The following is a 12,445-nucleotide window of genomic DNA, read 5'->3' as shown; positions in this document are numbered from 1 at the left end:
TGAAGTTTTATCATACTGGGCTGCCATAAACATGGAGGAAGCAGCTGGGTGCCGGTCAGTGAGTGCCAGAGTAAAGTCTCCGAGTGAAGAGGAATTCTTTTCAGTGCTTCCTGTGATGTCCCACTCAAGAACACCTGGATAGGAAGGAGCTGAAGTGGAGATCTGGCTGTGGTCAGTAACTCCAGATAACATAGTCGTGCTGGAATGTTGGTAAAGGTAGGCACTACCCATGAGTGTCTGGAAAGAGGTACCGGTAGCCGATGCCGAACTGACGGCAGGGGCAGAGACTCTGGAGAAGTTGCAGACACTTCGTGTTAGGGAAGTTGCATTGCTCACCACAGGAAGAGAATGCTGCAGAGAATTTAGAGTTCCAAGTAGAGATGGATTTTGGAAATTTTCTGTAAGAACAAGAGGGTCATGAAAAACTCAGGGAGGTTGAGAAATTCTCACTACGTTTGAGGAACAGCATTATCTTAAGGTTCTTGCTCTCAGGACACCTCTACTATCGACCCTTCCTGAGAAACCCAAAATCAGACAGTTAATGATGGCTGTAAGGACTGAGCAGTTTTCCACTCTTCTGTATTAACTGCCTGTGCTCCCATCTTGGGCACAGATGGGCAGAAGAGCCAAGTGGTATGGTTCAGACATTGTTCTCTAGGCTGGAAGCAACCTTCTCCCTGCCCTGTCTTTCCCTTCAGCCTGCACTCGTATTGACTTCTATGCTATTTCCTAGACTGGAAGCATTTTAGAACTAGGAGGCCCTTAGAGAACTTTCTCTTTTTTCAGTCTCATTTCACAAGTAAGGAAACTGAGGCTCAGAGAGGTCGGGTTGACTTGTTCAAGTTCTCTCATTATGTTAGTGTCATTACCAGGTTTCAGAACCTAAGTATCCTGACTTCCTTGCCAGGACTCCACTCTGAGCATGATAGTGCCAGAAAGCAGGAGAAATAGAACTTATAATATAAGCATTTTTTTTGTCCATTAGAAAACAGTACGGCCATTACCATTGTCATCTTCAGTGTCTCCCTTTGCTTGTGCAGTTCCCACGCTATTACCTAGAGTTGACGTATAGCTCAGTCCAACTGGTGAACTGAAAGAGTCATTTTTGCCCTCTTCAAGCCTGGTTTCTCATCCTACCTCAAAATGATTACCCGAAAGTGGATTTCTTAAGTGCTTTTGGAAAGAGAAAAGTTATCTGATTACTTCAGATTACTCATCTATAAAGTGGTTATAACACCACCACCAATAATAATAGCAGTAATAATTAATAGATGAATAAGCTGATCTATTGCGTATGATTTATATGGAGGAAGATACAATAAGTTCTAGAAAGACAAAGAAAAATCATGAAAAACATGTTACGTAACGAAAAAGAAATCCATAGATATTAATGAAAACTGGGGTATGTGGGCAAGTATCAAAGCCTAATGAATTTACTAACAAATGACATTCTGTACCATACATGCAATATTATGAAAGTGAATTTTGCCCACTCTATTTTAGTGAATACTATTAACCAAAAAACACGATGGAGGTGATAGAGGTGAATGAATTCCTAGCCAATGCATACAGACAGAGACGATAAATCAGTAAAAAATGCACAACAAGCAACAGAATGCAACAAATGTGAATGTATAGGTAGCCACAACATATATAGACAAGTATTTCAATGAAAACCGGTACAAAGCAGACAGCAAAATAGTAAGTGTAAAAGAGTTTCATTATTGTGCTCATTCATATTTTTACCCAGCAAGTAACAGGTATTAAGCCTAGGAGAAATATATCTTTCCATGAATATAACTCATATAATAAGCAGAAAGGAAGCTTAAAAAGTATCAAGAAGGTTTTTGTATTTATCCTAGAACTTAGAATCATCTTCCACATCCAAGAAGATGACATCCCAAGACCTCAAAAAACCATCATCCCTAGAATCCAATTAAAAAAGATTTTCAAATGTAAGAAAATCCAAAGGACTCCACAACATTGTTTTAGATAAATGTGGATGTTTGTGTTTTCTTTTTTTCTTTTGCCGTGCCGCGTGGCCCTGGCCGTGAAAGCACCGAGTCCTAAAGCGCTGGACCGCCAGGGAATTCCCTAAATGGGGAATTAGAGATGTGGGGCTTGACTTTTTCTTTTTCTTCTCCGGTAGCTAAGATCTACAAGCGAACGATGGCTGTTGATCAATGTGCTCTCTGTGTTAGGAAGGAAATAACTGTAAAAATGAAAAGCAACCTTGCCTTAGAAGCTACATATCACACAAAGGAAATAGTCCTTCTGATTCAATGTAGAAGATATCATTTAAAATGTTTAATTGGTCAAATGTCTACCTAGTTTAAAAATTAGAAAGAATAGAACACTGAAAAGCAGCCCCCTAGATAACCACTTTGGTTTCTGGTTTCTAGGAAGCATCATTTCTAAAACATACTTCTAAAATGTTTCTATTCCAAACTGTCAAGTGCCAGCTGTATTCAGAGAGGCAATAAAAGAAAGAAAACGGAGTATGACTTTTCTGATAGGCTGCCCTTCCTGGTGATCCCCTGTTCTGGCCTTACTTTCCTTCTTAGTCTGTTAATGTAAGGATTTGCTACCATCAGCTTTGTTTTGCCCTGCTCTGAGCAGATTTCCCTCTGTGCTGTTTCTGCTTTAATTTAAAATCTTTGGCTCCCATCAACATTCCATGGCAAACTGCCTCTTTCTTGAGAGCTCCTCTATGCTTTCCCTCTTCATTCTTATATTTTTTTCCCATCTCTTGGTTCCTGTTGGCCTGTGCTAATGAAAACAATCCTAAACTTGCTTACGTTTGACTCTGTGCCTCCCTATATAGCCCAGTACTCTCCATCCTCTCTCCCTATTCTCTCTTTTCAACTAGTCGAAATACTAGTGGAGGGAGACCATTGGAGATGAAACATCTTGGTATATATCGCTAGTTTTCTGTGTCACCTGGCTTTTCTATGTTTCTGTTGAAACACTCTTTTGAGAAGTCTCTGATTTCATTTTCTACATGGGTACCCTTTAAGGCTCAATATTGGAAAAGAAGGGGATCAGAGTGATCAACCCAATGTGGTATCCTAACGTAACAGATAAGGAAAGCAGCAGGCTTTGTGAGGCAGTCAGTGATTTGTCCAAAGTCACACAGACAGTAAACGTCAAAGTCAAAACTGAAATTAGGTCTCCAGACTTGTAGTTCAATACTTTCCCTCATTATTCCACGCTATTTTGAATCTCCTCCTCAATTTAGGGGCAAAAGAAATCGAACGCAAAACTTTCCAAAGTTTCTTTTCTTACCTGACATGGTCAGAGAAGAGGAGACATCAACTGCAGGTACAAGGGATGAGGAGACAACACTAGAGGATGTCTGAGTGGCTGCAGCTGAACGGCGCACGTGTCCAGTACAAAGGTCACTGGTTACTGGTCCAAACGGCTCCACGGAAACCCCAAGACCTCTACCAAGTGGTAGTAGGTTTGGTAGGAGAGTGATGTCACAAAGCAGGCAGTTGAAAGGTATGAGCTAGCCAATAGGGAGGTCCGATCCCCAACAGGAGGGCGGGCTTGGGTGAAGAGAGCGTAGGAGAGCTAAAACAACCCCTCAATTTCTGAGCTCTGGGGAGGAAATCCTAGAAGACAGATTTACCTCCCCCAGGCTCTTCCATTAGGGAAATCATTGCAACATTTCTTACAGACGTTCATTAATATAATTAACTAACAGTTACTTATATTCTACAGAGTATTCTATTTTATGTATCATATACTTAGAGCTATATAGATCTTATTTAACTAGTATCCTTAGGAAGGAAAGAGCCATGTAGTTTGAACTATTACAGTTGTAACTTGGTTAAAGAGCAGGGTGAAGTTTGTTGAGTGTACCCTGTGGAGAATGTTGTGGTCCAAGGCTCTTCTCTTTTAGTTTCTTCTCCTTGACTCCTACCTTCCTTGGGCTGGGCTAGGCTGGGGGCCAGGTTGGACTTGCGACTTAACATTTCTCTTCCGCTTTCTTTTTTTTTTTTTTCTTCCATTATGGGCATTGCTTCTAGGACAAGCCTTGGTCTTGCATTGGATGTTCCTTCCTGTCAACTTCCAGCAGCAGGAGTCTTCTTTTCAGTGCTTGATGCTTCACGAAATAGACTCTGCCCATTGGCAGCAAATACCAGAGAGCTAGGAGACAGAGCTGGTTGCAGACCTTTCCTCTTCCAGCCCTTGGTTGCAATTGTTTTGCCCATGATTTGCTAGCTCTAGTTCCTTGGGCCACACAGGTATCCTGCCATCCAGCTCTTTTTATATGTGAGAGACATTCTGAACACTGTCCCTCTTTCTTTGCACAGAAGTATATACAGTGTGGCAGTTACCGTAATCTCCTCCCCCTTGCAAACAGCCCCTCTAGAATCTCGGACCTCTAGGACTCTCTGTCTTGCATGCTTGGGTGCAAGGCCAAGCACAATGAAGAGGAGAATAATTAGAGAAAGAGGAGGACATTGGTGGAGAACTGGGAGCAGGTAAGGTGAAAGGGCACCGGAGAAAAGAGATGCATGTAGGTTTTTTGGTTTCTGTGGGAAACAAGTTGACACACTTGGGCCTCATTTTGTATTAACAGAACAGAGAGTTGTAGATATAAGTAGCTAGATCGTGCAGCAACTGCCATGAAGTCTGTACACTGAAGAGAACAGTCTCACATCTAGTTTTCATTTTGTTTTATGTCATATTACCTTATTTATACCATTCACTGGTATGTTTGTAGAACGCAGATGTTTTCAAATGCTCTGGTTTTGTCTACATGGTTATTTCCTTGTCCTATTTGTAAGGAATCCAACATTGTAAGACATATTGCATGTTTTTCTCTTGACGATTGTTTACCTTGAAGCGTCATGAGCTAACTTGAGCTGTTGGATTTTGTGGAGAAACTTTAAAAAGGGTCTGTGAAAAAGGCATTGTGGTGAGTCGCCTTATGCACCCGAGCGTAAGGAGCAGATATCTGCCACCAGCCCAGCTTGGCCTGGATTGCCTCTGTGTTAGTTCCTCTGGTTAGTGCTTTTCTCCCTAACCACTCTTGTGACTGTGATAATGTGAGTTAAGGGCTGAGTTGCTAGTGATTTATGTGTGAGGTAGGCTGGTTTGAGGGAGGAAATCTATGGACCTAGTCATTTTCCTTGGTGGTAAGCTTTCAGGGGTGCAAAGATCGATCTTCCTGGGGACTTTTCTGGTACCAGGAAGATATCGCATAGATGGGACCTCCAAAGACACACATTTAATTTTTAGGCCTGTTGTTCCTATTATGGGATGTGAGTTTCTTCACTGATGGGGATGCTGCTTATCTGAGAAGAAACTGTGAAAGGTGGTGTAGTATAGAGGTGTGGCTTAAGCTTTTAAGTTTTCTTCAAGGTTTTTCCCCTAAGCTTCATACTTCAGACGGCCTACTTACATGAGACTAGTATGTGATGTCAGGCTAACAACTTCCTAAATACCTGCAAGCCAGATCAGTGTCTCTTTTCTCTATATTCCCATGGAAATCAAGGGTCCCGCCGAATTTTCCATCGAAACAGTTGATTTGTGCTGTCTCTAGGAATTCTACAGGGCGTACCGTTGCTTCCTAACCGGTGTCATTTGGGAGATCCACCTCTGTACGTTCAAATGATTAATTTTGAGACTCTGCTCATGTGTGCAGTAAACCCTTTAATTCCCTAAGACCTTCCTTTCCTCCATCTCATACCCCATTAAGCCCGCTTCAGTTTATCTCCTGAATTTCTTTGGAATCTGTCAGCTCTCCCTCAACATCCTAATACTGAACTTGCCTGTCTGTTGCGATTAGGTCCTAACTAGTGTCCATATATCTTGTTTCCCTCCAATCCATTCTTCACACAAGAAAGCTTCAAAGCAAGTTGGAACATTGCTCATAAACATCGCTCACAAACATTGTTTTGAGAATAGAAAACACACTGGTGGCCTTTAAGACTCTGCGTGCTCTAGAATCCTCTCTGCTTCTCTAGCCCCATCTTGTGCCACGTTTGCCCTCACTTTCTATGCTTCAGATACACTGAATTAACCTTAGTTCTCACTCATCTGACAGAAGTCAGTTGAGAAATTATTTTTCACTGTGATTCCTAGCATTAAGGAATTTGATGATCAGGTTTTGTATGAGGACTAAAACTAAACTGGGAAGTGGAAGAATTGCGTTTCAACTGTTTCAGTCAACACGCATGTATTAATGATACCTAAGTATTGAACACCGGGCTAGGTTTCATGAGGGATACAGAAGTTCTGGCCATCTCTGGTTTTGGGTATCCCTTATTTGTTGAGACCTTTGCGTTGTTTGGTTGCCTTTTGTCTGTTTTCCAGATGGGAAAACAGGAACAAGGGAAGTATAGGTTATTACTAGGTGGGGTTGAACAAGTGGAGCAGCAAACTGCAAAGCAGAAAGAAGAGGGACGTACTATAGAGGGATGTGATTTCCATTTTCAAGGCGCCTGCGTCCTGTGCAGGGAGACAGCCTAACATAAAATGTGCCTAACAAAAGATCTATTGACTTCTTACTAAAAATCTCCAGTTCATATAACCCAGGGGTTTATACCTTCTCCTTTAAAAGTTCTATTCCTGGGACTTCCCTGGTGGTCCAGTGGTGAAGACTCTGCGCTTCCAATGCAGCAGGCGTGGGTTCAATCCCTGGTTGGGGAGCTAAGATCCCACATGCTGCGCAGCCAAAGAAATTTTTTTCAAAAGTTATACTCCTGTGTTGTTGAATTTAGTGGTTTAGATTTTGTTTGAATGTTAAGAAGATTTCAGTTTATTTACCAGGAACAAACAAAACATAATGTAAAAATAGTTTCCCAGAAACGATTTCCATCGTTCTCTTCTTCCCTTTCTCCCGCAGACTGACTGGTGTTTCATCTTGACAAGTTCTCTGAAGTTCTCTGTCATTCCATAGGAAAGCGGTCTGGCTTGGAGGTTGCAATCCCAGGGAATTTTTCATCAGCGGGGAAGTCTCCATCACTACAGAGGAATCAAGGTTGAAGTCAGTCCCGGGTAAGTGAGATGCTCCCCCTAAACACCAACACAGCAGTCGTGTACCTTTCAAGGGGTTCAGGGGCAAGATGGGCAAGGCATTTCTACTAACTCTTCTTAAGGATCATGGACAGTGTGCCCTATGCTACGAGGTAAGCCGTGACTGTTGTAATTCTTACTGGTGATCATTTCATGTCACTGATCCTTGGCTCTCTTTGTATCTCATAGGACTGTTGTTAAGTCCAATACAAAATGAGTCTTCTTTTTAAAAAACTGAAATGTTTTACAAAGCCTAGCATTCTCATAGAGAGTCCTTTGAATTCTCCCCACTTTCCCGAGAGGCTAAGAACACTTCACACCATGAACTAGGAGAGGGGGTAGAGCCCTTTCTGATGAAATATAGAAACAAAGACAGAGTCTTAGCCTGCTTGCTCTCTGGACAGGATCTCGGACCACAAGGTCTTAAATCCTGGTATAAATGACGGAAGTGAGGACAGTTCAACTGGCACTCTCATAACAAGAGTTCTGAAACACCTTCCAAAGAGACTGTAGCGGTAGACGAGGGAAGGGAGTGCTACAGTGTGGTAGTACAGGGGGAATGCTCGGCTACAGCAGTGAAAAATGTGGTACCTATTGGTGTGCTCTCGGGGTTCTTGTACATGTAGCATAGATGACCTTTACAGTGTCCCTCCCACCTTCCCACCTGCATTAGGTGTTCTGTTTTTTTGTTTGTTTGTTTGTTTTTAATTTACGTTTATTGATTGATTGATTGATTGAACTTATTTATTCTACGTATTTATTTTTTTGGCTGCACTGGGTCCTCATTGCTGTGCACGGGCTTTCTCTAGTTGCGGCTAGCGGGGTCTACTCTTGGTTGCGGTGTGCGGGCTTCTCATCGCGGTGGCCTCTCTTGTTGCGGAGCATGGGCTGTAGGCGCGTGGGCTTCGGTAGTTGCGGCTCACGGGCTCTGGAATGCAGGCTCAGTCGTTGTGGCACATGCGCTTAGTTGCTGCACGGCATGTGGGATCTTCGCAGACCGGGGCTCGAAGCCGTGTCCCCTGCATTGGCAGGCGCCACCAGGGAAGCCCTAGCTGTTCTTATATAGAGTCTAAAAACAGAGAGCACTGAGAGAAGGTAGTGGTTATTAAAGGCTCAGGATCTAAATTCTACCTGTCTCTACACCCCTTCCCAGCTGTCGATTTGACCCCGTTTGTGAATGCCGACCTCATTCTTCAACTTTCTCTGCCGTTTGTATACTCACCTTGAAAACTTGTTTCTGTGATGCGTTGAGCAGACACAGGGTGGCAGATTGCAGAGGTGGAAGCTGGTGGTCGGATATTTGCGGGCTGAATCTCCTTCAGTCCCATTCCCATTTCTGGTTGCGCAGAGGCCCTACTTCCTGTGTATGACGCGGAGCCATAGGATTGCGGGCAGGAGCCAAGTTCTCCATACAGTGAAGACCCCAGTGTGCCTTGGTTATAGTAATATACCTGGCTTCCTTCCTGGTAGGGAAGTGACAGGCGGCTATGCCCCTGATTTGTTCGTGGGCCTCCTGATGCAGCAGTTCCCTTGGCTCTGGCCCTGTCGTCAGCTGCCCCTAGGAGGACTCTGAGCCCTAGCTACTTCTCTGGTAGATTTGCCTATTCCCCCACTATAATCACACCTGAATAAGGCAACTCAAACCTTTCAGAGATGTGTCGTGAACCTCTTGTTTTCTGAAATACCTATCTGGTGGTTGTGAGACTTAAGGCCAACCTCCCCGAGAGACTTTGTTTCTATTTCTCCTAGTAAACCTAGACTCATCTCCTGTCACCTTCAACTCTACTCCAATTGTGTTCTTTCAACCCAGACCCCTGACCCTGCTTTTTACTTCTGCCATTTCATCCTCACTCCTGCTTCCTTTCCTAAATCCATACGTCTCTTTTGGCCTTCCTAGCCCTGGGCCAAGTTCCTTCCTCTTTCCTCAGTTTTTACCCCTTTCCTTCATTCTCCCATCCAACTTTCAGTCCTTCCTTTCTCACGCCCCAGTTAGCAGCATCTCAAAATTCGAAAGGTTTATTACTCATCTATTAATTCTATTCCATTTACTTATTCGGTTCTATACCTATCTTACCTATGTATGGAAGAACCGCTGGTAGCCAAGGTGGCAGCAAGAATCCTAGCAGCTGTCACCTGACGTATCCGTAGTAGTCAGCAATTTCCATTTCTTTGTCCCTCTGGGTGAAAAATTGCAGCTTCCCCGAAGAGGTGTATCTGGCAGCATTCTCCCGTTGTTGTTGAGCCCGCCTCTTCATGGCCTCTCGCTCTGGCCTCTGCTCTTGTTCGATGGGCTTTGACATGACTGGCTCAGGCACGTTGGGTTCCCTCCATGGAACTCGTTGCTTGCTGAAGTCTTGGAGTAGAAGTTGGGTTTGGAGCTTGGGTGGGGACTGGCGCTTAGTCACAGCAGGGGGAACAGGCTCGCGCTGGAGAGAAGCGCCAGATGAAGTTTTGTAGGGTGCAGGCCTAGGAGCAGCAGGCTGAGGGACACGAGGCTGGGTATGGTTGGTCCAAGCCGGTTGGGTTGGGTTGGCCACAGTTGGCTGAGCTGGTTTGGCGGGACCTGGCAAAGAGGCAGGAGCTGGCTGGGATGAATTGACTGCAGCAGGTTGAGCTGAGTCAGTAGAACCAGGCTGGGCACGGTAAGCCACAGCAGGCCGATGTGAGGCCAGAGACTGTGGCCTCCGAGGAGCGGGTCGAGCTTGAGGCTTGTCCCAGGCAGAAAAAGGCAGAGGTATCAACTTGACCTTCCCAGGAGGAGGCCGCTCACACTGGGATGGAGATGGACACTCTGTTTCAGCACTGCTGTCTGGTTTCTGGGCTTGGACTTGCGTTTTCTCAGGCCTCTTACCCTCACGTGGGGTATGCCGCCGTGGCTGGATCGCTGGGGGTGGCTGGGGGTCTTTGGGGTTGCTTGAATTTCCCAAGAGCCGACAGGAAGAGAGCCCAGTTTTCGTCTCATTCTTCTTCCCCAGCGCATGAAGAACCTTCACAGACTCCAGCATGCGCACGCCAAGGGAGGTTCGAGGCTTTTGAAAGCTCTCTTGGCGAAGCTCAGTTTGGTGTTCCTTTCGCTTCGTGTTGGGGATTGCTGGCTTGTCTTCTGCCTTGACTTTGTTCCCTGACTGCTTGTTCTCTTCAGCCTTGTTTCTTCCTCTGGTCCTTTTGGTCTTTTCCTGCCCATGGCTCTCAGTTTTGCTGATCTTTCCGGATGCAGCTTTCTGAGGTTTGCCTTGAGAGTGCTTGGCCGTGTTCGCAGGAGCCCTGTCACTGACTGCAGCAGTGCATATAACCGCTTCTCCCCCTAACAGGCACTCTGGATCCTTTGGCTGGATTTTGGCCTTGGGAGCACCACCGATAGGCTCAGAGGCTTTCTGTTTGTTCTTCCTGGGTTGATCAGAGGGAACCTTTACGACACTTGGCTTTTCCTGCACCTGATTCACCTTAATGGCTCTGGTGTCTTCAGCTTTGATCACGTTGGGACCTTGGGATCGATCAAGATCTTTCCAAGAATTAAAGAGCTGGGGAAGGTGAATATCCTCCGCCAGTGTAGTAATGTCTGCAAGACCACTGCTAGGTTCAGTCCCATTTTCAAGTGTCCCTAGGTCCTGACGACTCAGGCTGTTCTCTCCCAGATCAGCATTTTCAGAACCAGGCTGCTCCTCTTGGCTGAGGGGATCGGTGCAGGCCAGCGGCTGGGGAATATCAGGGATTCCCAAAGGGAGTAGTGGAGGATCTTGGTTTTCTATTGGGATCTGGTAGGCCTCCAGAGGCTTTGACAGCTTGGTTTTGATATCCTCCACGTTCTTACTCTCTGTTTGTCCCTGGCTTGGAGCTGGAGGCAGGGCCAGGAGACGCCTGGCACTCTGGACTGGAGCTGTCACTGAAATGTCCCCAAGTTCAGATGGTGGGTTACTCTCAAGTATGTGACTGTTTCTGCTACTGCAGGACTTGGGGAGTTCTTGAGTTTGTGTCACACAAAACGTCTGGCTTGGAGGTTGCAATCCCAGGGAATTTTTCATCACCAGGGAAGGCTCCATCACTACAAAGGGATCAAGGGAGAAGTCAGTCCCTGGTAAATGAGATGCTCCCCCTAAACACCAACACAGCAGTCATGTACCTTTCAAGGGGTTCAGGGGCAAGATGGGCAAGGCATTTCTACTAACTCTTCTTAAGGATCATGGACAGTGCCCTATGCTACGAGGTAAGCGGTGACTGTTGTAATGCTTAACTGGTGATCATTTCATGTCACTGATCCTTGGCTCTCTTTGTATCTCATAGGACTGTTGTAAGTCCAATACAAAATGAGTCTTCTTTTTAAACAACTGAAATGTTTTACAAAGCCTAGCATTCTCATATAGAGTCCTTTCAATTCTCCCCACTTTCCCGAGAGGCTAAGAACACTTCACACCATGAACTAGGAGAGGGGGTAGAGCCCTTTCTGATGAAATACAGAAACAAAGACAGAGTCTTAGCCTGCTTGCTCTCTGGACAGGATCTCGGACCACAAGGTCTTAAATCCTGGTATAAATGACGGAAGTGAGGACACTTCAACTGGCACTCTCATAACAAGAGTTCTGAGACACCTTCCAAAGAGACTGTAGCAGTAGACGAGGGAAGGGAGTGCTACAGTGTGGTAGTACAGGGGGAATGCTCGGCTACAGCAGTGAAAAATGTGGTACCTATTGGTGTGCTCTCGGGGTTCTTGTACATGTAGCATAGATGACCTTTACAGTGTCCCTGCCACCTTCCCACCTGCATTAGGTGTTCTTTTTGTTTTTTTGTTTTTTTGTTTTTTTTTAATTTACGTTTATTTATTGATTGATTGTTTGAACTTATTTATTCTACGTATTTATTTTTTTGGCTGCACAGGGTCTTCATTGCTGTGCACGGGCTTTCTCTAGTTGCGGCTAGCGGGGTCTACTCTTGGTTGCGCTGTGCGGGCTTCTCTTGTTGCGGAGCATGCGCTCTAGGCGCGTGGGCTTCGGTAGTTGCGGCTCACGGGCTCTAGAATGCAGGCTCAGTCGTTGTGGCACATGGGCTTAGTTGCTCCACGGCATGTGGGATCTTCCCAGACCAGGGCTCGAACCCGTGTCCCCCGCATTGCATTGGCAGGCGGATTCTTAACCACGGCGCCACCAGGGAAGCCCTAGGTGTTCTTACATAGAGTCTAAAAACAGAGGGCACTGAGCGAAGGTAGTGGTTACTAAAGGCTCAGGATCTAAATTCTACCTGTCTCTACACCCCTTCCCAGCTGTCGATTTGACCCCATTTGTGAATGCCGACCTCATTCTTCAGCTTTCTCTGCCGTTTGTATACTCACCTTGAAAACTTGTTTCTGTGATGCGTTGAGCAGACACAGGGTGGCAGATTGCAGAGGTGGAAGCTGGTGGTCGGATATTTGTGGGCTGAATCT

This window comes from Balaenoptera physalus (assembly GCF_965194825.1).
Source record: "Balaenoptera physalus genome assembly, contig: HAP1_SCAFFOLD_1340, whole genome shotgun sequence".
In the NCBI taxonomy this organism is placed as follows: domain Eukaryota; kingdom Metazoa; phylum Chordata; class Mammalia; order Artiodactyla; family Balaenopteridae; genus Balaenoptera; species Balaenoptera physalus.
Note: the sequence above shows the minus strand (reverse complement) of the source record.